Source organism: Patagioenas fasciata, chromosome 14, assembly GCF_037038585.1.
Source record: "Patagioenas fasciata isolate bPatFas1 chromosome 14, bPatFas1.hap1, whole genome shotgun sequence".
In the NCBI taxonomy this organism is placed as follows: Eukaryota; Metazoa; Chordata; class Aves; order Columbiformes; family Columbidae; genus Patagioenas; species Patagioenas fasciata.
Genome location: NC_092533.1, coordinates 4,704,625 through 4,730,070, shown reverse-complemented (window position 1 = coordinate 4,730,070; position 25,446 = coordinate 4,704,625). Strand labels below are relative to the sequence as shown.

General features: G+C 43.1%; 2 long non-coding RNA genes across 2 annotated transcripts; both read left to right on the top strand.

The window, feature by feature from the left end:
* The first annotated feature begins 6,010 nt into the window (after window positions 1–6,010).
* On the top strand, window positions 6,011–11,871 carry LOC139829123 (uncharacterized). The gene is made up of 3 exons (XR_011741414.1): window positions 6,011–6,181; window positions 8,013–8,117; window positions 11,456–11,871. It is a non-coding gene; the product is annotated as an uncharacterized lncRNA (long non-coding RNA).
* Window positions 11,872–18,219: 6,348 nt separating this feature from the next.
* On the top strand, window positions 18,220–23,237 carry LOC139829088 (uncharacterized). The gene is made up of 3 exons (XR_011741334.1): window positions 18,220–18,273; window positions 20,191–20,292; window positions 23,127–23,237. It is a non-coding gene; the product is annotated as an uncharacterized lncRNA (long non-coding RNA).
* The last annotated feature ends 2,209 nt before the right edge of the window (window positions 23,238–25,446 follow it).

Genomic DNA, 25,446 nt, shown 5'->3' with positions numbered 1-25,446 from the left:
ATTAGCCATTCATACCAGGAGGTTTCTCTATGGCAGAAGCTGAACTCAACAGTGAGAATAATAATCCATATGTCTGTTATTGTGATCAGCTCCTCTGGAAGATAAAACTTAGAAAGCTCTGCTGGAGCATCGCGAATGCTGCGGCGCTCAAGGCCCCTGATGCTTTTGGTCAGGAGAGGGGGTAGGAACAAGGACCTGGAGCGTTTCCACCCCACCAGTCTCCTCCGTGGCTTGTTCAGCTTCCCTGCCATACAGATTCTTAGGGTTTTATTCTCTTAATGCAGTGGATTTTCTTGTGCGCAGTCTCCTAAATGAATGCACAGGCTGTTCCTGGCATGCTCTAAACCTTCATGCATTTTTAATGATTTACAAGGAAAAGAATTTTTCCTCTGTCTTCCCCCCCTTTTCCTCCTCCTTGATTCCCTTCTTTTTTCCTCAAGAAAAAGAAAAAAAAAAAGGAAAAGAAAAAGTAATGACTTAATACATATCAAGTGGAATTGTTGGTTTGTGGTGATGTTTTCATAATTCCAGGTTCAAGCGTTTTTTTTTTTTTTCTATTTAATTATGGACAATAATTTTCATGAACTATAATGCAATAACAAAAGCATGCTCCAGACTTGGCATAAGCCTGTACTTTATTAGTATGGGTATGGGTACTGTGCTTTATGTGTGAAATAAAATATTTGGAGCTAATGCCGAGTCTGTTTCTTTAGAACTGCACAGAACGCTTCTTCCTTTAAAACACTGAAGCTCAGGCTTTCTGTTCCCTGCTTGGCCTGCTTATACCCTGATAAACTCAATTATACTTCATTTCACAATGCCTTACTTGTTCGTAACTGCCTTTGTAATACCTTAATTGAATAGAGGGTTCGTACATTAACCTGAAGTCCTCTGTAGTATCTTAGTTTATGAAGGTTAAAAGTGATTAACTGATGAAGGGCTGCCCGCTGTAAATATTGACATTTCCCCAACCTGCCAGGGTTTTGATTAGCTCCTGAAGTTGCCTTAACATTTTGTTTATCAGGTTATCAGCAGTTCCAAAAGCTTATAAGCATCAGGACTTTTCTCGTGCCAATTATCGCTAATGTTTCAGACATTGAAGGCAAATGCTTGACAGTATATGATTGAGTACATTCATCAGCTTTGAGTGGAAGTGTGTGTGTAATATTAAGCTTGATTGTAAATATTTGGATAAATGTGACTAATTTTGCAAAAATTATTTTCTCTTCCTTGCAGGCACTTTATTTCCTTTTCATTCAGTCTTGATGATAATGTTTGTAAGTCATTCTGGATTTTTGGAAAGAAGAATAGTTTCTGAAGCAAGCAAGATTGCTTTTTACAGCTGCAAATGGTTTATGTGTAAGTCTTGCCCAAAAGCAGCTTGGATTTGACAGCAAGTGCGGGTGAACTTTGTAACGTTCAGAGCTGGTATTTTAGAGAATGCCTCTGAAATCTGCCTGTGGTCCTGGCTCTGACTTCTTTGGGGTTTCCATGAGTGTTCCTGGCACGGAATGTTTAACTCTCTGTTTACCAGAGAAGGGTTCTGTTAACCTGTTAAATGTCAGATTTGGTGAGATGGCTAACTTCGAAGTGCCTTGTTGGTGGCAAAGCGATATCAGGTGAATTAAGTAACCTGTCATGCAGCTTGTAAAGTCAATACTATACAATCTATACATATATACAGCTTGTAAAGTAAATACTATACAATATATGTATATATATTTATCTCACATGCTTTTTGCACTTTTTACTGCCAACTGGTCACAGGTGATCTGGGGCTTCACAAACAGGAGGGGAAACCCTCCCACACCCAGGAATAAAGTCAGGGGCAAATTGCAGCAGGGTGGTGCTGTGGTGCCTCCTGAGATGGGACCCGCAGAGAAGTGCAGAGCTGCTGGTGGCTGTGCTGGGCTTGGGGCTGAGAATCTGCCTCTTCTCCAGCCTCACCACAGAGGTGCAGCGGTAAAAACCCTCCCTGCCTTTTGCCAAGCAGCTCTTGGCTTCCTTATTTGAAAATAAGCATCGCTTTAGGGGGGGTTAGAATCCACCCTTTGCATGCTCCTTCCTACCTGTGTGCTGTGGGGAGGGGGCTGCCTTGCTTGTTGTTGGCTTGTGATCTCCATGCTTTGCTGAATTTAAAATCTCCTCAGGTGTGACCTGGGCTGGTTTTCCTCAGGTGTTCAGACCATTCTAGTCCTCTTGCATAACTCCTGTCCTGTAATGTGTGCTGGACTGCTTCTCAACAAGCAGCAAAGAGCAGGTGCTAAGGAATGTTAAACCCTATCTTGCTAGTTTCCCTTTTGATTTAAAAAATGACAAAAATATCATAGGCACCCATGACTTTGTGATTTTTTTTTAATGCAGAAGAGACATTTCTTAGCTACAATTGGCAGGATGTTCTTTATAATGTTAAATATCTGGTTTTGTGGTTGTGTTTTACTTTGCAAACTGTGACTTGGCTGTGATATGACCTGCCTAAAGGTGTTTTCTTTAGTATTTGAGGATTCTGAAAGTCTTTCTAATGTAGTTGTGATTTCATCTCTGGCCATGGCAAAGAAATACAGATGCACATGAATAAGACTTCTGAAGTTTCATGCAAGAGGAACAATTTGTAATCTAAAAATATTTAAAGCAATTATATTCTTCTGGGTTAGGGGAATTTCAAGGTTTGGGGCTTTTCTGTTTTTTCCTCCCCAAACAAGTTACTACACATATATTTATTTCTGTCATCCTGGTCTGAGCTTCTCAACAGCTTACATTGTGCTAAAGGAATGAATGCTGAATATATTAGTTATGGCATTCATAAACTTCACTCTTAAGAGCTGCAACATGTTGCAGGCTCACTAGTAAGTGGACAGAGAATTTCTCACTGAGTCCCAGAGCTGTGACACCATCATGGAGTAGTTGCAAGACAGTTGTGCACTGAAACTCATGGTGAAGCATAAAATAAAAGAGTTGCTTGTGTGTGTGTTTGTTTGTTTGTTTATTTTGTTAGGTGGCAAATCTAGCAATTGTTTAGGTTACCAGTATTTTACAGGTTCAGAACAATGCTCAGTAGACAGTGAGATGTGATGGTTTTGGCCAAGGTCTGCTGTCCTCCTCCATCCTTGACTGTATTTACTTTGCCACGGTTCAGCTTAACTGAGCCTCGCTTGTCCCCTACATCTCATTTCCATTCAACCACAGGGTTTCTTGTATCTGGACACACAGTTTTATCAGCCAGAAGGACAAGTAAGCACCAGGCAAAGTTCTCCAACCCACACATTGTCCCATGCCCCTAGAAAGGAGGGTAAATAAATCACCTTTTTCTTATTTATAAATGCTGCCTATACCGAAACAGCACTGCATTTCATAAATGCGCTATATGGTGTGTCAATTTAATCTTAAGAGGAAAATAAGAGCTGTGAAGTTGCAATGGCTTCCTAAATGCTATCCTTGAGCCTCATGTATGTGGAGAAGATGTGTTGCTGGCTGCTCTATGGGGTGGGCACTGTGCTTGGGTGGATAAGCTGAAGGCATTGCCAACATCTGCCTGGCATTAAGGCAAGGAGGTTCAAAGGCACCAAAGCAGTCAAGTTCCTCTGAAGTGAATGGGAATGTGCCACCTCTTTGAACTCCATGCAAAACCCAGGCTCTGTTTGTTGGGAAAGGGAAGTGTAATTTCTTGTGTCAGCTCCACCTTGTTCACCTCTTTATGATGCCCTGAAAAGTAATCCTGTGCCTCCCTGGAACATCTGATCTCCCTGAATGCCCATCCTGCAAGGGTGAGCCAGTCACATGAGTCATGGTTGCAGAGGCTTCTCACCCTTTTGAGTGAAAGGTGCTTAATGAGCATCCTCTTGAATGTCTCCTGAATTAGTAACAGACAGGCAGATGTAGTTATTCTGGAGTTGGGTGTCAAAAACAGAGGAGGGGGGGCGGAGAAAGGCACTTTAAGCTTGAAGCCCTGGTGCTTCCCTTGGAGCAGAGCATCTGCTCTGCCACGTTGGATCCCACTAGTGCTGCAACAGCCCCCTCTAGCCCTGTGACCCCGCTGGGGCTCGTGGCAGCGTGACACCCGTGTGGCTCGATTTGCTGTGGCACGGCCTATCCTGACGGGATCTATTATTGATGCTGAGGAAATGCAAGTGTTACGCGGGCTTTGTTCAGAGCTGCTGAGCCAACTAACAGTGCAGAAATAGCTAAAAGCAAGGAGTGCCCATAAAATCACAAATTCTCTTGTTTAGCCGTTGATTTGGATGTCTGACCATTTATTCCGGTTGCCCAAATCTCCAGTAGTATTTTTCTTGTATCTGTGACAAGGACTGAAAGCGTTACAAGGAATCCTATGGAGAAAGCAGGACCTCAGAGGCAGATGAGGAAGAATATTGCCTGTAAAACTGTCCTCAAAGTCTAAAGGGGGGTGAGGAGGAGAAAGGGATGTATGCATGTGTGTGCCCCCATGAATCTGTTTCTAACCACCAGGGAAAAATGGAGCAAAATCTATAGCTAAAGAAATCTGTAAGATGTTGCTTATAAGTTAGTGGGTGTTCATTGTGCCAAAGAATTGGCAGAAGTGCCTTAACGTGTCGGATGTGACCCAAACACGCTGCCCCGTCTCTCTGCATATGTGTCACAGGTGCAGGGCCAGTCTCTGCTTCATGGTACATGCTGCTTACTGGAAAAATTATGAAAGTCATAAAAATGTCAGCTTCTGTATTTCAGTTCTGTAGACTACACATACATAATAATGCTCTCCTCGCACCCTGTGCAACCAGTAAGGGTTGTCTTCGTCTTTCTGCTTGAATAACAACAGGGGTGTCTCCCACCCTCTTGACAAGGGTCCGTGGTGCAGAGATCTCCCTGGCATCACTGTCCTCACCCAGCTCTGGATGGAGCTGAGCTCAGAGAGGTTTTGTGGCATGAAGGCACAGCCAGCTGCACTGCTGCCACGTATTTCACGTAGAACATGGTGGAAAAAAGGTAGCTGGAGGTTTTAATGCTGGTGCAGCTGCATGAAATGTGTTACTACCATTACTTGTGCAGAACTGGCTGGTTCAGGAGGTTACTGAAGTTGCTGGTTTGCTGTGGACAGTATTAGAGCTGTTGTTTCAAAAGATGGCCATCCAAAATGCACTGTTAAAGTCATGCATAGCCACTGGTAGTAAATCCTTCAGTTTAGGGTGTGAATCTTGCCAGCTGCCCATCACAAGGAGTCCCTAAGCTTTGGATCTTGAATGGAGGGGAAAAAAAAAGGCTGATGAATACTGTGGAGCATGGAGCTGTGTGTGACTGTGGGCACCAAGCCTATCAAACCTGTAAGTGTACACCTGACTTAGCAAAACCTAGAGTGGTAAAGATTCAGCAGATGCCTGCTGGCTTTCTGAGCTGGACACAGACCCGCCATGTGGGTTCTACAGAGACTGTGCAGCTGCTCTACCTGTCAGGTACACCTGCATCAGGTAGGGCTAACAGCAAACCCTTTATCCCCCAAAACACGGGTTCAAGGAGAGTTGAAGGAGTTAGGAGCATGTGTAACTGCTGTGCAAGAGATCAGGTCTTTGGAGCCTGATTCCATTCTGTTAGATTCCATATGAGCCTCTCCATTGATTTCAGGGCTTTGTATTGGTCCCTTATCTGTGATTAAAACCTTTTTAAAATGGAATTTGGCATGAAAACCAGGTGTGAGTGTTATGTTCCTGGCATAGAGCCAGTGTAGCCCCTTTTCTCCAAAGGTTGGTGGCCGTTGGTTTTACACTACTTTGCCTATTGTTAGAGTGATGTCCTGTTATGGACTGGTTTGGTTGGGTGTTTGTTTTTTTGCTATTTGCAAAACTGACTGGCTTTGCTACACATATGGAAGTTTTAATAATTATTCCCAAGCAGCTCTGAGAGTTTTTTAACATGGAAACAAGTTCTACATTACTCGTTAAATTGGTCGGATTTCAATAAAGTCAGGAAAACATATTGAAAACAGCATGAATATAATTTACAAAGAAAACAATCCAAGCGTTACTGCCAAAGAGTTTTCCAACAGGAAGGAAGAAAGAATTTCTCTTTCCCCCCACATAGAATGACTGTACCGTACATTAAATTAGTGGGTTTTGGAGTGAAGAAAACCACTGCAGGATCCACAATGTTAATAAGAGTGAGGCTGATACCCGATGTGAAGATAGGTCTTGCTTCTTTGTTATCTTCCCAGGTAGGTTGTATGAATCCTGGCTACCAATATTCGTATTTCTGTAAGTAGCTCTATATCAGCCTCTTTATCCTTGATGAGATCTTGCTTGCTGTGTTTTTACGTCTAGCAGTCAAACTCCATGCAGGGGCTGAAGTTTGGCATAGAGGGTCTGGATTCTCAGCAAGCATGGAAGAGAATGTGATGCTCTCTTGCCCCTAATATCACATTGTCCTTTAATTAAATCTGTTGAATCAGAGCGTGAAAGAACCAAGTGCAAAACCGTGGGCTGATCTGCTGAAAACCTCTCTGAAGTCCTCAGGACCAGCACCAAGCAGTGAGGCAGCAACCTTGATTAAAGTGTCTCATCGCAGGTGAAGCCCTTGTTGACTTTTCCTGCTCAGAGCTCAAAGTAAAAAGATGGGGAGTATAGCAGAGCAATAATAGCAAATCTCATACTCGTTTCTTAATGAAGTAGATTCAAATGTATATGTGCCATTCTACATGTATGCGGCCATGTGAAGGGGTTGTTATAAGCAGGTATTGACTGGAGGCGTTATTGTTGTAATTACTTGGACAATCAACTCCACCACCTGAAAGGGAAATATAAAGCAGACCCAAACTTGCCTGATGGTAGAACTAGATGTGAAACTACAACTGTGTCTGGTGACCACATTTTGCAATTTTGAGATGTTTTTGCGCTGACATGAGAAGCAGTCTTTCCAAGTTTTTTGCAATATAAAACTCAGGCCTCAAGAACATGGTCTGTGCTGATTGCACATTCTCCCCCTCTTTCATTGAGAGGGACAAGTTTGTCCACCCTGAACTTCACAAACCTTTCTGTTGAAATCTTGGGCAAAATCCAGATAATATTTACAAAGCATTTTAGCTTTGGTAACAGGGCAGGGTTTTTTTGCTTAAACAACAAACCTTTCAGTCGAAACAGTTCCGACACATTTTCTCTGTCAACTTGTATATAATCTTCCCCTGAGGTTCCTTTGCAACTGATATGAACACAGAGGGTGTGGGGGGAGAGTGGCGGTGCAAAACCCACAAGCACATTTTTGGAAGCGCTGTGTTTTGCAATGAGGCGGCTGCGCTGTTTGGTTTGACACTTTCAGAAATGTTGTGAGGTTTAATTAACTAAAGCACTTTGTCATCATCAGGGAAACGGAGTTCTACAAGGTTATTAGTAGACTTTTTAAGGGCAACATCTGTATTGGAAAAATTAAAATCTTTAAAATTTTTTCTTACTAGTAGCGTTGAAGGGAGAAACATGGAAAGGGCACAGCTACTAATTAAATTATTGTGCATTTCCCCCCTCCTTCACTGTCAGTTTAACAGCTGTGCTCCATCTCTGAGGCATATTTGTCTTTATCTTTGGCCACTTTGTCAGAGCTGGCAGAAGGACTCTTAGGTGGGGTTGTTCTCTCAGCAAATTAAACAATGACCAAAACTTTGCTCATTTCTTCCATCATTATTTCATATTTCCATGTCTTCATTTTGACTTAGCAATATAGAGGCAGTGTGTCTCTGCTCCTGAATATGAAGCAAGGAGTGGGGACGACCCAAGGACTGTAGGGCCTACGAGGGTCTGTGTTTTCATGAGAGTGTTCAGGTCCTGCTCTGTGCACCGTACCATCCACCTACGCATGAAGACACTGGAGTAAAATGCTTTTACAGCATTTTAAGTGCATAAAAGTGCTCGGGTCTATAGCTTGTGCATAGGCAGAGTAATGCATTGGTGAGATGGATTTTATCCGAGTTAGGTGACTATTAGGGGTAGTAAGTACCATTTAATATAAGCTATTTGAGATCCAAACAGTTCCAGTGTTTTTGTGTTTCTTCACTTTAGTGCCTGATGACCATCAGAGGGTTTAATTTGTCAACAGACTATACAAATGCCCAAACCACCTCTATCTGCTGCTGTGACAGAATACAATCAACAGGAAAAATGCAGGTACTTGCCTTTACTAGTCTCCTGGCCAGTTTGGTGAACTTTGTGAGAAATCTGACTTTCAAGCTTAGGCTCACATTCGGGCTTTATTGTTTGGTTGTGTCGTTCTCAGTGGAGAACGTGGACGAGGGGTGAAGGAGCAGGACAGGTAACAACAGCACAGAGAGATGTCACGAGATGAATCTGAGTAGAATTGAAGGAAGGAAAAATGTTCAGATAGTGGGAGTGGTGGGAGGAGAAGGGGCTAGAGCCAGAAAGTGGGATCCTGGATGCTCTGTGTCTTTTGTTCAGTGAGTCCCAAATCTGTCCTGTCCCTAGATCTGGTGGTGATGACGTGGTTGGTTATCACTGGAACAGATCTCAGGATGTTCCAGGAAGACTTTCCCTCTGATGTTTAACTGGGCAAAAAAGAGGGCCAGGTTCAGATGTTTAAATAGATGCAAGTTCATGTCCCCTGGTGTCAGCAGGGTTGTTTGCACTGGGTCAGTTTGGCTGAAGCTTGTGCTTCTATGCCTGTGGCGTTGGTTTGTGGCTGCTGAGGTCTTGGGCTGAGGGAGCTTGATCACAGGGTGTCAGCCACAGCCTGGGTTTCCTTTCCTTTCTCCTTCCCTTGCAAAGCTTCAAAAGCAAATAAGCAAAACCTCCTGGGCCAGAAAGCCTAAACCACCTGCAAACTGCTCCGAAACTAAAACAAAAACCAAAACAAAACCACCAACAACAAACACACAAACCAACCAAAAAAACCAAACTTGAAATATGAAAATATCCATGGCTGTGCTGGGCAAGGTTTTCTGGGCTCAGCAGGTGTGTTGTGGTGTACAACTGGAGATACCTTAAAAGACTGGAGCAGGACACACTCTGATGCAGCTTTCCTCCAAGTGAAATAGATGTAAATCTGCAGGGAACAGTCGCTGTCTCTCTCAGCTGCTGACAACCACAGCCCTGTGAGTTATTTCCAGTTTCGTACACCCAGAGCTGGAGGTTGGTGTGTCTGTGAGGATGGCAACAGGTCTGGTGCCATGAGACCTGCCTATCTCCGGTAGAAAATACAGTCGGTCTGTGACCGCATGTGACAAAACCATCCTGAAGTAACCTGCTCACCCAGAAACACTTGCTGGTGTCCCCTGTCACTTACTGGTGGCATGTTGAAATGCTGGGTGAATGTTATGATGATCTTTTGGCAACCCCTGATGGAAGAAATAGAACACCAATCTAAAACACAAAGAAAAAGCTCAAAGAATCTATCATTATTAATCCTGCTGTCAGTTTTAATTTTGGGGACATTACCTCATTCAACACTTGTTGGAGAGAGCTGCCAAAAATGATGATGTCATCATCACCAGGCACATCTGACCCTGGCTGCTGATTGCCAGTGTTGAGTGCAAGTTAATAAATCCCCTGGTACCTGGATACACACTGGAGTTTTATTACAGTGCAGGCATTCCACGATACCCCAATAATTAAGCAGTCTGGGGTGGAAAGAAACCAAGCCACTACTTTTACCTAGTTAGAGAAACTGTAAAATATAATTGTCTTTTAGATCAGCTTCCTTCAACTGTCATTTAAACAAGTGTTTTGATTGTAGAGAAAGGCTAAGAGGAAAACTTGCATGTAGGCAGAAATGTGAGATAATATATGAAATGTGAGGCCCAAGCTGCTTCCCCAGGATTGATACTTGCAGACCAAAGTGGCTCCTAAGTTTGTGCATCACAGCAGACACCTGAGATCCCAAAGCAGTGAGGTGGTGGCTGTGGGACCTGCTGGGGGAGTATGTGACAGTTGCGTGTGTGTCTGGTAGTGCTGGTGGCCACCAGCCCACCCCCATTGATCTGTCGGGCTGGCTGCTGCTGTCCTGAAACCTCGTGCTGGGAAAATGGCTTGAATCATTTTGTGATCTGGCTGGTGGGGGTTCATATGATGACAGCCACCCCTTGCCAGCCTGTAGCCCTGCTCGCACTGTGGTACCTATGGGTGGCTGTACATGGTGTGGTGCAGACAGAGCTATGCCAATCCCTTGGCCTTCCTTCTCCTGGGAGCTTGGGCAGGATGCTCCCAAATGTGGTCTGGGATGTCCTCATTGTGCAGCCTTCACATCTAGTAAGGGTGAACTTTGAACCAAGCCTGACAATCAGGGCACTTCACCTTGAAGAGAGAGAAATATTTTCATTTCTAAGGAATGCTGCAATTCTGGCATCTCTCTGTGAACTCAGGAGTGGAGGTCTTACTACAACCATGCCTCTACCTCCCTGCCACCCCTGTGAGCTCCCTGCCATAGGCATTCTGGGTGCTGTTCTCTAGCAGAATGGTAGAGCAGCCAGGTCTGAACCCTGTCTGAAGTCCTGAATAGGAGCAATATGGATAGCTTATGAGTAGTGGATCTGCACTTTCACTCTTAGCCTGTCTCCAGACATAGCCACAAGATGAGACAGACAAAGTATTCATAGGATTGCCGCATTCCCGTGGCAGTAGCAGCATAACTACTCCCAAATTTATAGAGCCCATTGAATAAAAGAGCAATTGAAGAAGTCATGTTGACGGAGCAAAGCCTTTGAAAGCGGGAGCAGAGCTGGGAACTTTCACACTAGAGAAAGCTCTCAAGTCACGCTTGTTTGGAGCTGACATCGGTTTACCTTTAAAGGTCAATAAATAATATTACCTTTCCTCTTTACTGACTACTGGAGATGATACTTTGCTTCTGTTTATGGACCCTCTCCTCCTCTATCTTGATATTGGAGTTATCTGGCTGAGCGATTTGACATCATCATCATCACAGACATTTCCCCAATCTCTATAGCAACGTATGATGATGCCACAAACAGAGGATTATGCAATCTGTGTAGGCTCAGATGGAAGGAGAGGCAGGGCTGGGAGCTCTGATTTAAACACAAATGTCTCTAATAACAGTGAGAGGAATACAGAAACTTGTTGGCAAACAGAATGTTTTTTTGTATAAACATTCTCATTTTCCAAGTTTTGCTTTGGTGGGTAAGTGCCTTCTTAAAGTGCTCTTGCACACGTATATATGTATTATATATATACATTTGCACACAGATATGCATATTTGTGTGTAAATTAATTTTTGCAAATGCAATATTTTTTGCCAGCGTTGTGCAAGCAGAGGTGTTGCCAGCTCCCTATGCACAAACTCTAACGCATCCAAGATCTATTGTGTTTCACTGATCCCAAGGTGCTCTGCCGAGTCCTCTCACTCCCTGTTCAGCAGAGGACTGTCCTGGCAGGCCCCATGGAACGTCCTCTGTCATGTCTGGGCACAGCTATGTCCTTGGCGGGTGGGATCAGCAGCCTCCTTGTTCAGACCCACCCTGTCTTTTCTCTACCAGGTTTGTCCTGTGGCTAAAGCACCAGAAGAGGAGCACAGGGGTAGTTTTAAATCTCTGCCCTTCCCCAAAACTTCAGCAAAGCCTAAAGAAGTGCTTTTGAAGACCTCTCTGTGTCTGTTTGTCCAACAATAGGACAAATAGATCTCATTCTTAAGGAGGCGGTGAGGATAACTTCACTCTTCCGTCTGAGTGCTCTGAATCTTTGGTGGAGGGCTCCATGGAGACTCTGGAAAACATTCCTGTGGGCGTTTCTTCTACGTTTATCTTCTTTTTATTGAACATACAAACATATCTTATCTAGCACATGTTGTCAGAATCAATAACTGTGCCTTGTTAGCAGTTTTTCCATTTATGGCATATTGTCCTGACATAGCTGTAAAACCTCAATGAATATGGTTTTAATAACCCAATGGTATTTAATGTACAATCGCTGTCTTATTAAGTCTAAATTAAATCCTTACTTGAGACACTTAAAGTGTGACTGATCTTTTCCTGGCCTGGAAGGAGATACTTAAGTGACACTTCTTCCAATTTGGCTACATGGCTGAGGGGGTGGGATTTAAATAATGTATTTTGATGATACTACTCATCTAGTTAAAGCTGAATCGCATCATTTTGTGAACACTCAGAGACAGGATCAAATTAAACCCAACTTCCCACCAAGTTAACTTAGCTGAGCTCGGAGCTTAGCACTGTATGCAAAACACACGCTTATTGTGACTATGCACTCATCAGCATCTGCTTGGCTTTTCCAAAGGAAAAAATGAAGTGCACCATGTTTTTCTACTCAGAGCCTCTTGTGGGGTGCTTTTTGAGTTGACAAAGACAAGGCTTACATTCTGCTGTGGGCACACTAATAAAATAAACCTAATAAAATAAACATTACATGCAATAATGATGCTACTAAATCTAAGTTCAATGTGTAGCTAAAGTGTTACCCACAGATCTATTTAGAGTGATGTGCTTGGACTTCTTTCCATCCTTTTCCAACCAAGAGTCACATAAGCATTTACTAAATTGAAAGCATCGTCACGACCAATGGGAGCTCCACAAGCGACTTTGGCACGTGCAAAGCTGAGGAGGGCACGGAGCTCACACATAGATGACATGCTGTCATTTCTGCATGCCAAGACCACCACTGAAGAATGGCCAGACCTGAGGGTTTGGAGGAAAATTTCTGAACAGAAGTGCCTGGTGAGTCATTGGAAGCTATCATATACATTACTGCTTTGCTTTGTGCTTGGGCCACACAATAAGTGTTTTGCTGGATTCATGCAAGTTGTGTAGTTGAAGGTGGACGGGGAAACCTCCTTTAGTACAGACAGATATGGAGCCTTTGGGTTCAAGTCTGGAAAGACGGCGCAGCCGAGTGAACAGGGCACTGCACGGGGAGCCAGGAGAAGTGGGAGTGCTGGGTGGTGGGGTGACTTCTGGCAGGACTTCAGTTTTCCAGCCTGTTTGGCCTTTAGGTCTTGGAGAGCATTGATGGAAAGCCAGGCAGTGCCATCATTGTTGCAGCCTGCAGCTCAAATTCTAGCTGCATCCTAAACTAGTCTCTCTGGATTATTTTTGAAAGTGAGCTCTGGAATACTTTAGTTCGTTTTCAATATAAAGTGGAAGCTTGCTCCAAAAAAAGTAATAGGAAGGAGAATTCCTGGAATTGCAGAAAGCTTTTTATCTCTGGTCAAACTCTGCTGAAGAAGCCTCTGTAGATTTACCTGCTGTTGTTCTGAATGATGTGGCTCAGCCCCTGTGCTGGTTGCCACAGTGTGGCTCTTTGGGCAGTCACTGGAAGGGTGGGATCGAATTGCTGGAGAAATACACCCTCAAGAGCTGGTCCGGACAGATGTGTTTCGTGGCTTTCTCCATATCAAACAAATGGGGTGATTTGTGCTTGCTTTCGATTGAGGTGGTGTTGCTCACTTTTAGAATGAACTTGTGCTATGCCGTACTTCAAGATATTTTCTTTTTTAACCGAAGCCCCAGCTGCTGCTGCTATGGAATTATGCAAGAGGTTCTGCTCTCATTCAGAAAACCAAAGGAAAACTCAAGTTCAAGTGATTTTAGGGGGAGGGTGTGACCAAAACCAGAGGTCAAGCATGATGATAATGAAAGTGTATTCGTCCTTTAAAGACCTCAAAATTATCTGTGAAGCATTGTCATGACTACTTTAGAGGCTTGACTTCATCATGTCAAGTATTTAGAACTGGCAATACTGCTGCTGTATGCAAGTAAAGGGGCCAGACAAGGTCAGTTAATTGCAAGGATCTCTCTAAGGTGGATCACCACAAAGATGCTTTGAGATCTGCTTGCAAGGCAGCTGCTAGAGAGTAATCAGGGCTGTCTCCCAGAATGAAAAACTTTGGGGTTTTGCAATGCCTATTACTGTTTACAACCTTGCAAGGGGCTCAGGATAAGGAAAATGTTATTGCTATATAATCCCCTGAAAAAAGTTTGGAAGCAGCCTGCCCTGGAGGAGAGGAGAATGTGTGTTGTTTAACATCACCACCAGTAGAGTCTGCACTGAGGGCAGTATAACACTTCAAGTAAAAATATTTGTGTTTCTATTATGTCTTCCATCCAAGAACTTAACTGCTATTTGGTTCAGTTCAGTCTTGGTGATTGATTTCTCCTGGATGCTGGGGTGAGAATTGTTTTAACAGTTTACAGATGGACAAATGAAACAGGGAGGTGTCTGATATATTGCCCAGCGCTATAAACTAAGCTAGTGGCAGAACGATCGGATCTCTGTTTGATCCCAGCCAGGTCTGATCCCTCTTCTTTCCTTTTGTAAAGATTTGGCTTCCTCCCTAGCATGTGTACACTGTAATAGCTGAATCACAGCAGCAGAAAATGAAGAGGCTGAAGACACTGTGAAGATCTTTCATAGTGGTATTTATCCTTGTTCTAAATCTGGAACAAGCCTTATTGCAATAATTCCAGTTCAGGGAGACATATTAGCTTTGCACAGTTATTGTTGCTGATGCTATACCCATGTATTTAACAATTTTTCAAATGGTTTACTGAAGTTCATAAGTTTTAAGGGCTTTTCCAGGATGAAAGAGAAGGGAAGGGAAAGTGCTCACCCAGAGGGTTTTCTCCAGAGCTCTTTTGTCTATCATTAATTAGGAAGGGTTTCAAGTGATAAAGCCAGCTTGCTGTTATAAGTCATCCACATGCTAGATTAAAGTGGGCAAATTGACATGGCGGTTAAACCCTCAAAGCCTGAAGTCAATCAATAAAATCTATGGAAAATTACTCTGAGCAAATTAACATCCTTTATTACATAAATGTAGTTTGTTTTGGTTTGGTTTGGTTTGTTTTTTTCTGCATGCCTTTGCTTAGTAACTATGCACAAATTTCCTGTCCACCCCAATTTCATTCCAAGCTACACATCGCACACTCTCCCCTTTCCACCAATACATTGTCATAGGGAGTCCATAATTCTCCAGAGTGGAGTGACAGTGTAAAGGAGTGGGCCAGGCTGGCTGAGGACGCTGTGCCCCAGCTCCTTGTTGTTCAATGCTCTCAGAATGGTCTGATTTAGGAAAACCCGCTAAGAAAATTGTTGGAGTTAATTTGGCTTTTTTTGACAGAGCCAAACTATGGATCAGCTATAGTTGAGTGAGAACATCAGGTGGCATGAGAGGGGGCAGAAAAGGATGGTAGAGTTTCTCCAAAACATCTTTTTGGTGCTTTCATTAAATTTGCCAATCCCAACCCCCCTGAATTTGTAGAGAAGGTAACTGGATGCAAACAACTTTGGAGAGTAGAGCAAATAGGTTTGCAGAGCAAGGGGACTTAATAGTTTCTGAGGGCTAAGGACACATGTGATCCATCTTTCTGTGTACCCTTGCAAGCACTCAGCGTTAATATCTGACAGCCTTTTAGTGCCACTGAAGAATTTATTCTCACAACACCACTGGCAGAAGGAGGATTTCTTAGCTCTAATTTCAGTGTAAGTAGGAGTTTGAGAAACTGAACTATCAAGCTATTGCTTTCCACTTAGGTCCTGTTTATGGATATTTTCAAAAGATTACAAGAATAGATAGATGAACTAGAGAGTATCCGATTAATTTTATTCCCTTCCTATACATCAGTGTTTCTAGAGCTCTAAGGACGTTGAGTGTGTGCAATTATTTCAGATGATTTGGGCTAAGTCACCCCAGATAGAAAGTGCAACAGGCCAACAAACTAAAGGATTTGAGGTATTTTTAATTGCATGGTCAAAAGCTGACAGTTTGCAAAGGACAAAAGGTTTGAGGTTGTGAAATGCACGACTTCACTTCTCTGCCAATAAAGCTCTGGAATGGGTCTTCTAGATGTTTCCTATCAAGAAAGTGTTCTAATAAAATTTGTCTTTACGCAAATCAAAATTTTCTGCAGGAAAATTCTGACTTTGCTCAGTTGCCCCCTTCCCTTGGGAAAATTTATACAGAGCTTTCTGGCTTCCTGTTGGGAAGAGTTTTGCCAATTTTATTTTCTGCCTGGAGGGAGAAAAACAGATTGCTGCATGTTTTCCAAGAGCCAGCAGAGTGGGGAGGAGGAAGGAAGGGCTAAGTGCCCTGGCTGTCTGCCTGCCACACAGCGTGGTCACCTCTGCCCATTGGGTTGGGTGGGGCAAAGGGAGACAGGGGTCCTGGAGGCCTCGTCTACCTACCTAGAATTTTATTGTCTGGTTTAACCTATTAAAAAAAAGACATTTTCAAACCTTTTTTTCGTGGAGCAAAGGGTGCAAATTTGTCCTTTTAATTTTTTTAATTTTTTTTAATTTTGTTTTTTTTTTTAACTCTTGGAATAGATTTGCATTTTCTGGGCTGCTCTCCTCACACAACAGCTACAGGAAAGCTGAAAGGACAATTACTTTCGAGCAGGAGTCTGCAATACCTTGGCAGCTGGAATTCCATCAGATAAGCGATATTTGGGTAATATTGGACAGTAGGAGGAGACCAAAAGGGATAGTATGGACATATTGGAAAAGCACTCGCAAGAGCTACTCATGGATTTGCAATATTCCAGCACAGATTGCCAATGTTGCATTAACATATTGCCTCAGAAGCAGTTCCCTAGACCCAGTGCAGGATGAGCTGATGAACGACTCCCCTCCTTCTCCATTCCACATATTTCCTTCTATCATATTTCCACCCATTTCCTCTGTTTGTTGCCAGTGGCTTGAGCAAGGTTGCTTCAAATGAATTTAAATCAGGGATAAATCTTGTCAATTCAAATCACAGCTTTCCAGTCTGTCCCCAGGATTGTCCCCAGGGCAGGCATCGTCGTGCTGAAACAGGTCATAGTCCCTTCCTACACGAGAAGGAAGAGGTGAGGGGTGGCAAGGAGAAGGCAGGAAAAGGGAAAACCAGTAAGCAAGCAAATGATTCGCAGAGCAAGTAGGACATCCAAGCTTTTGCATTTTTTTTTCTTTATTGTAGTTTATTCCAAATCCTGCCATAGCCTTTCTGGAGGAGGGGGAAGTGCATCGGTTGATTTGCATCTTATGTTACTGCTGACAGTAGGAGGTCTTAATTGGGGCACCAAAGAGCAGGTGTATGCTAACGTTAATCTTCCCTTTCACCCGTCACTCATGCAATGAATATTATCTCTCCCTCTCATTAGCAGCCCTCTGTCACATACCAGGGAGCCTTGGAAGGGTCCCTCTGAAACTTATTGGGATTGATTTTGCTGCCTGCACTGGGTTATTACTGCCAAACCCTGGACAACCGCTCCCAAGGAACACATCTGTCCAGTGGAGGTATGGATGAGCACCACCTAATAGCCTCAAATCATATGTGCCTTGTGGATAAATGAGCAGTAATTCCTGTATCAGCCTTATGATAAACAGATAGACACTGGCTCATTTTGAAAATAACACATTGTGTGCTTGAGTGTTGCAGAGATGACCTTAGGAGGAAAGTTAATTTGGGAAAGATATTCAGTTTGGTATTATCTCCAAATGTTGATTCCTGGAATCGTTACTCACTCCATAGTCAGGCAAAACTTCCCTGGATTTCAAGGACTCCAGCTGGAGCCAAGAGGAAATTGGCCTGGGAGAGGATGAAATAGTAACTCTAGAATTTGAACCTCCATCTTTTGCAGTTCACCTATCACAGCAACAAAAACCTAATCCTTTGCTTGAGTGATGCAGAATATTAGGAAACAACCATGAGCAGCCAAGATCAACTAAACCTGCTTTGTTTCACTCTTTGTGCACCATGAACTCTGTTTCGTGATGAACCTGCAGAAAGGACAATGATCTCTGTCTCCCAGCCATGCATTCCTCATGAAGAGAAGGGAAAAAAGGAAAGGCATCTCGCAAAGAGTTTATCTAAGCTTTTTACATTCTTCTAGTGGTGCTTTGGAACAAGTTCCACTTTGGTTCATTCAGAGGTGAAATAAATAATTATCTTTGCGGGAAAAAATTCACATGGTTAAAAGTATTCTATTCGGACAGCAACAGTTTGCTGGCTGTGAGTGTGATCCAGTGGGATGAGCATCAGCTGCAGTGTTCTGAGTCAGAGCAGAGTCCCGAGGGAACCACAGCTGCCTCAGGGCCCTGGGGTTGGTGGATTTTCTTTAGGATGATGATGGTTGGCCTCTTCTTTACTTTCATCATTCCCATCAGTTGTTGGGAGGTGGCTTTCTTTATCATCAGATTCCTTCCAAAAGCAGTAATACTGTGATTCAGTATAATGGAAACTGAGAAACAAATGGGACTGACACATTAATAATGTAATTCTAACTCATAATCTGTTTTTTTCTTGCTAAGGTTGGGTCATGGCATGAGACTCTTCTCTTTCCTGAGATTATGAAAAAAAAAGGTCAGTTATAGTAGCTGATTGCTTAGCCCTTTTCAGGATAAAGTACCTCTGGAAAAAAGCACAGGAAAAAGCCCTAGCTGTCCCTGCTAGAGGGCACATTTGGGAGCAACCTGTCTTCTTCAAGCAGTCAATCAGCAATGCAGAACCCTCTCGCATGCTAATATTGCTCCCAGACACCCTCCTGCAAGGCCCAGCCTGCTGGCAAACACACTATTAAAAGCTAAGGTGATTCTGAAATTTTCAAACATTATTCTTCCTATGAGGAAGAGGTGCCATGTCCCAGCCACCCATATTAGATGCCACAAATTGCTGTTCCTTCTGCCTGGGGGTGTTTCCCTCCTCAGTCCATGCTGCAAGTGGGGAATGTAGAGCCCTGCAGACAGGGCAGGGGGTGGCAGTCGGGATCAGGACCCATGTTTGCAGACCGACCATCACCTACTGCGCTTTAACTAGAGAAGATTCCCCAACAGCCACATCCCAAATTTAATTACACTCCTGATTTGCAAGTGCGTTATTTGAATCAAACTTTCCAGGCCTAATCGTGTGTAAAACTGAGACTAATTATATTCTATAATGGTCCAATCTGCAACAGTGAGATGAAGTTAAGAGAAGGAAAGTGAGATTTCCTTAGCTGAGCAATTGTCTTCCCCAGGAGCTTGGAGCTGCAGATGTCCTCTGTGCATCTTCCATATCACCTTGGGAAATACCAGAGAAGATAATAGGCATTCTCCTGATTTCGTGTGGGTTTTCTCTATGGTCTTTATGGTCCATGTGTGGTCTCTAATTTTACAAACTTACCTGCACTGGTAGAAGGATGCAGGAACCTTATGGCCTTTTTCACCTGTAAAAGTGCTAAAGCACTTTGAGGTCAGTAGGTGTGGGTCAAAAACTGGAGATGTGATGTCTTCCTTGAAAGATTATGTGAAGGAAGTAAATATTTCCCATGAACATTTTTGAAGGGAAGGTTTTGTTTTTAAAATTTTTAAAATTTTGCAATTTTCTTTTCTCCAATGACAAATGGAAACTTCAAAATCAATTCTGAGTCAACACATTTATTTTTTAAACCTTTTTTCTTTAAATTCAAAATTTTTGCATTCAGCTCTCCAGCAGAGGGAAACAAGGACCTTTACAAGAAGAACCAATAATCCACTGACGAAAGGGAGACAAAAATGGTGGAGATAACCCTACTATGATTGTAATTTCTCCATTGGTTGATTGAAGACCTTTTATCTTGCTATTCACAACCTCCTTACTGTCTTGTCTTCTAGTGAATATTAAGAAGCATGTTCTTCAATTCCTGTATTTATCTAGTATGCTCTAATCAAGTAATTACTGACATTAAAAGGGACAATCATAAAATCACAGTGCCTAAGTGCAGGAGAAATAACCTGCTGGATTTTAACTATATGAATATTACAGATTTCATTTGCCTGGTGAACTGGGTGAGGCAGTGCCAGATTCAGTGAGATACCTCATGTGCTTAACAATGAGCGTGTGCTTAACCACGTTCCTGGGTTGGGAGTCTACAATCTCTGTTATTCCAGTCTGTGAATGTGTTGTCTTGAAATGTATACGCTGCAATTAAGAGCTATTGGATAATAACTATGCCATGAAAATGTCCTAAACTATTAAAGAGCTGAAGATGATAGTGTGCTTTTAATGTTTCACATAAACCATTTGGGATTTGAAGAACTTTCAGCGCTCATGAGGAAGTTAGAATATATGCTTGCTTGGGTTAAAGGGAAGGAACAGAAAAAGCCCTGAATTAAATTTTTGAGCTCGACACCCTCCACTTTTCTACATGTTGCTCAATTCTAAACAGGGAAAATAAAATCAGCTTTGTTCGTGAGCATATGCTTTTGACATTTTTTCTTCTTGGAGCTTGTGAATTATTAATAAACTAATTTCTCTTTATAGTTCAATCTTTGGAGACTTAAAGTGCTCACTCAAATGCACTGAACAAGAAGAATGCTTCAGCTCCCATCAGCTCCTGTCTTCTTTGGAAATGCTGGCCTTGAGGTATCTTTGAGTCTTTGAAATCAATCTTTTATTCAACCGGGAATTTTTGATGGCTCGGAGGTCTAGTCTGTTAATTCTGCCTAATGCCCTGTTTAAGTTTGGGGCATTTTAATCAGCTGATTTTCTGCTTTTACTTTGCTAAGGGACTAAGAGCATCCCTCTCTCCCTTCACCATGCTCCCTGTTTCTTTTTCACCCAGTGCAAACTAAAATGTTTGTTGTGCTCAACAAGTAAGCGGGGGGAGGTAGGATGATCTAGAAAATACCCAAAGTGGCACCCAGGTAAGATCTCGCTGAGTTTTCAAAGCCGGTTTAACACAGCTTGATCTCTAGGATCGGAAGTACAGGTGTTGAAGGGAACCCTGTGCTCTTTCTTGCCACATTTCATCCCCACTGCCTTGGCTGAGGGTTTCTTGTGCTGCTGGCGTCGGTAGCACTCCCACAAGTTTAGGAGCCTTTGCTGATAAATTGGGATTTGCTTTTCATCAGAGCCTGGGCTGAGAACCAAACAAACTCGTTTCACTTATGATCGTGTGTGCATGTGAAACAAAAGCTCCCAAAGATAAAGCAACATTGCTCGGTCCTTCCATTCTCATGCTTCTAAAATAAATAAAAATTCCAACAAAAGAACCCCACAAAACAAAACACAAACTGCTGAAAAAGGTCCACATGAAATTTAAAAATAGGCTGAGGGACTGGGTTACAAGTCACTGAGCTCCATGCGGTCAAATAAAAATGACAACAACAACAAAAAAAACAGTGCTAAATTAAGCTGTACAACAGGATTTCATTTACCAGAAATATTTAACTGGAGAAAACCACATTAAGGCTGTGGCATCATTAACAAAAATGTCCTATGCAGAGGTGGTTTCCCAGTTAACATTTTTGGGGGGATGGAAATCTGACTCCTGAAAGAAACTGAAAAAATGGTTAAAAAAAATAATAAATCTGGATTTCTCTCAAGTCTGATGTATTTCTCTTCCTTAGTCCTCATTACTGAAGCTATTTGCATGGAAACTGTGGGCCAGACTCTTGCTCTTCGTCTTGCTGGGGTAAATCCGGAGTTGCTCCACCATACAAACCCAGAGCGTGAGCAGTGGCCGTGGTAGCACGGAGGGGCACGGAGTGTTTTCTGTACACAATTTGTTTTCCAGCTCTCTCTGAGACCTCAGCAGCTCTGTGACGTTGGGAAAACACCTCCAAACCTGGAAAGGGAGAAGTTTTACTTTGCTGGAGCACAGGGGGATTCCCAGTGAGGGATTAAAGAGATTTGCTTCCAGACTCCCATTCAGGTCGATGGGATTTGTGCAGCTCATTCCATGAAGGTCTTTGGAAAATTTCAGCCATGAAGGTTAATTATAAGCCCGTAATTAATCAGACATTCACTGTGGGCTGAAGTGGTCTGGCTGCCTGAGCACCAGCCCCGGAGCAGTGGCTGGAGATGCTGCAAGGCCAGGGCTGCATGTTGGGATGGGGTGAGCGGTTGGTGCCGTCAGTACGGAGTCTGGCAGCTGGAATTAAAAATCCAAACCAGTTAAATTAAGCTGAGAAGCTGTTTAAAAGAGGTTTCTTAACTTAAAATTCCCTAAAAAGTGAGGTAGCAATAAATGACATCTCTCAAGTTATTTTTTTGATAAGTGTAAAGAATAATTACTCAGTTACACAAGAGTATGTCATCTGTTGGTTTTCCCCAAGCCATTGAACTAATGTGTGGCCAGTGGTACCTGCAGCAGGGAGGGACTTGTCTCTCTTTGCAGAATTCGGCTTGAGAACTTTTGGCCCCCCTCAAAATGATGGCAAAGTAGCATTGACTTCAGGAGACCTGGGTGTTCTCTCAAGTAACGTAATTAGCAGTGTTTCAATATTCTTTAACTTAATAGAAACAAAAGGCAGCACTAGAGAGAGATGCTGATGAGGGAGGAAAAGAGCCATTTAGCTTCTCCCAGAATTAGAGGAACTCTCTTTTCCCAAACATGCGCTGCATTTCTTAGGATGAGGGAAAAATATGACGTGGGAGAAAATAACTTGTAGTTGATGCACTGAAACATTTTGAACTATCCAAATGATGGAAGCTGCATCCATGAGAAAATCAGCAAGGACTCCTAAAACAATATGAAGCCAACAAAAAAAAGGAAAATAAATATCCCCATTCCTGGAGGATGCCTGTTTCTTTAAGCAGCTGTTTCTTGTCTCTGAGGTAACAAAGTTGTCATGTGATGCATCTGTTACCATGGCAATAATCTGTAATTGTGCAGAAAATCCACCAAAGTATCGGGCAACTCCTTAGTGAATTGGATGGAGAGAAAAAATCACCCCTGTGCAAGCCTTGAATTGATGATGTTGTGAAACTGCATTGGCCAAGTCAGCCCAGTTTCACCTCCAATGAATTTCCTGTATTTATTCGCTCTGGTTCTGGGTTTGCTTGGTCTTTAAATCTGCTCCTCGCTCATGCGCTCATGGCTGGTAAATGGTGTGCATCTTCGTGTGTGCTTCCGTCCTCCTCCGTCGCATTCGGGGCATTTTATATAAAGCAAAGGATTTGGACACTCGTACTGTTCTGGTCAAAGGTGTGAGAACTGTAATTACTGAGCCATTCTTTTCAAGCACAGGTGATAAAATGGCACTAAATATTGTGCCCTGCTACAGCTGCAATGAGAATTTATTTTATCTCACTCACCCAAAGGGGCAGCCCCAAACATCTGCATTATCTCTGTTTCTTCATCAGGATGAGCTGTTACGCCAGTACCTTGGGAACAACTCCCACACACACTCATGTGCATGCTATATTTTTATTTATGTATAATGTATAAATTTAAATAAATCTTCTGCTTTCAGGCCAAGTTCAGCATCCTTTAAAGCTAACTGAAAATAGAAACACAGAAGGATGAGAAGATGAAATCTGCGAAACTTTCTTCCCTGCGTTAGTCATAAAATAAACTGCTGGAATTCACAAAGAAAATCCTTGAGCATTTTGAGTCATCTGCTCATGATATCATTGGGCTAAAAGTGTTTGCTACTATCCAAATCAAAACGCCAGAGAAATCTCATGAGAATATGCCTCGTGGGCAAATCCCAAAAGGAGAACATCTGGATTTAAGATGCCATTGCCCTGTACTTAACCCTAAGCCACTGAGAAAAATGACTATTCTCTCGCTCTCACTCTTTATGTTGTTAGTAAATATTTATACTACACAAGCACCCAAAGGCCTCAAACAAGAGCAGACTTCCATCCTGAGGCTTGTGCAGGCCTAACAGGCAGAGGAACCCCCTCTGCTCTGAGGAGCTTGTTCATTATCTATTTTTCCTTTCAGCTACGATGTGATGAGCTGCCCCATGCCCAGCAACTGGCTGTGATTTCATGTTGTTGGCCGCTAGATGAGACCCTCAAAAAAAAAAAGGTGGTTTGTTCAGCAGTGTTAGTTCAACTGAGGCAGCTTAGGACCAGTGAAAACTCTTTTAAATCGTGCCCACACCAGCAGTGCCACCTTTAGCTTTGTCTGCCCAGGCTCTAATGTAACCCACTGAGCCTGAGTTAATAACATAAAACTGCTTTGTCTTCCCTTGTAGTTTAGAAGGTGTTAATTGGACTGATGTGGATGATTTAATAATGCATCACACTAAAATTCTAGCCTAAAAACAGACCTTCTCACAGCCTGGCATTTGCAGTGGGCAGATTAGTGCTTCCCCAACCTGTGCAAGTCCCTGCCTGCTTTAAAAGACCAACACGAGTGCCTCATCTGCAGAAGCAGGGCTGTATCCCAGGGTGGGAAGACCTTACAGAAAGTCATTTGCTCTCTGGCATGTGTCTCACCAGCTGAACCCAACACCACTGAGTGGGCAACCCAAGATTTGCTGTTTTCCAATCAATTTTGAAAGATGGATTCTGACATCTTAGTTGTGAGATCCTCAACCTGAGCCTCCTGCAACTGTTTCTGAAGGGGAGATGTATGACCCCAATGTAAAACAGCAGAAACTTCCCAACAGTCTTGGGTACTTTGTTGCATGCAGAGTTTGCCTCTAGACTCCTTTTCTTGGTGGTTTCTAATGAAATGGAAACAACCCAGTAACAGAAAGAACCTCCCCATTGCTGAAAATGCACCACACCTGTGCACTCCTCAGCACACCTGACAAAGGAAAAACACAATCAACATAATTAATTGAAGCAGAGCCTGGGCGGGGCTTCCTCACTTTCTTAACAAGGACCCAATTTGAAGAAGCTCTTTCTGTTGTCCTTGTCCCCTCTCACCAGGTTTAATTCTAATGAGGCCTTAGCTTTCCTAGTTGCTTCCCTACACCCTCTGACAACAGCCTTATATTCTCCCCAAGTGGCCAGCCCCTCCTTCCATGATCTATAAACTCTCCTCTTCCACTTGAGCTTACCCAGCAGTTCCCTGTTTAACCACACAGGTCTCCTGGCTCCCTTCCTTGACTTCCTACGTGTCGGGATGCTCTGATCTTTGTGCCTGGCAGAAACAGTCCCTGAACATTGCAGAAGTGGTAAGAGGGTGGTGTGTACTGGATTTGGTAGGTTTCCAAGGGAAAGGGTTTGCTTGGAGCAGCACAGGGCTGGGTTTTTTGGGCTTCTGAGCTTGGCATTGTAACGGTTGGCTCTACAATGAGGGCCTATTGCTCCTCTCTCATCTCTTTGCAACCTTCTTGCTGGATGTGCTGAGACTTTTCAGCTCTGGAGAGAGGCCCCTGGAGATGACTCACCACACTCCCCCAGCCCCAGGAGATCACAAAGCTGGTGTGGCCACTGTGGGAAGGCAGGAAGCGGCAGCCAAAGCAGAACTATTCTGAAATAAGTGCTCAGGAATGTTCTGACCTCTTGCCTCACTGAAGCATCTTTTTTTTTTTCTTCTTTTTTTCTTTTCAGAAAGCACATTAAAAGAGCTGTTTGTACATAACTTTAATCTGCGTGTGCACATACACAGACTCAGCCTGGGCGAGAGAAAAGGCATCAGGGCTCTGCCAATTGTAGGCGTTCAGGGCTCCCGACAGCTGTGACAGACCGCAGCCTTTTTACTACCTTAAAAAACATAATGGATCACTTTTGTAATTTCAGCTGTAAATGCACTTCTGCTGTATCACAGGACAGTGCTTCAGTATGAGAAAAGAGAAATACAAGAAGTGCAGAAATAATGTGGTGACAGGC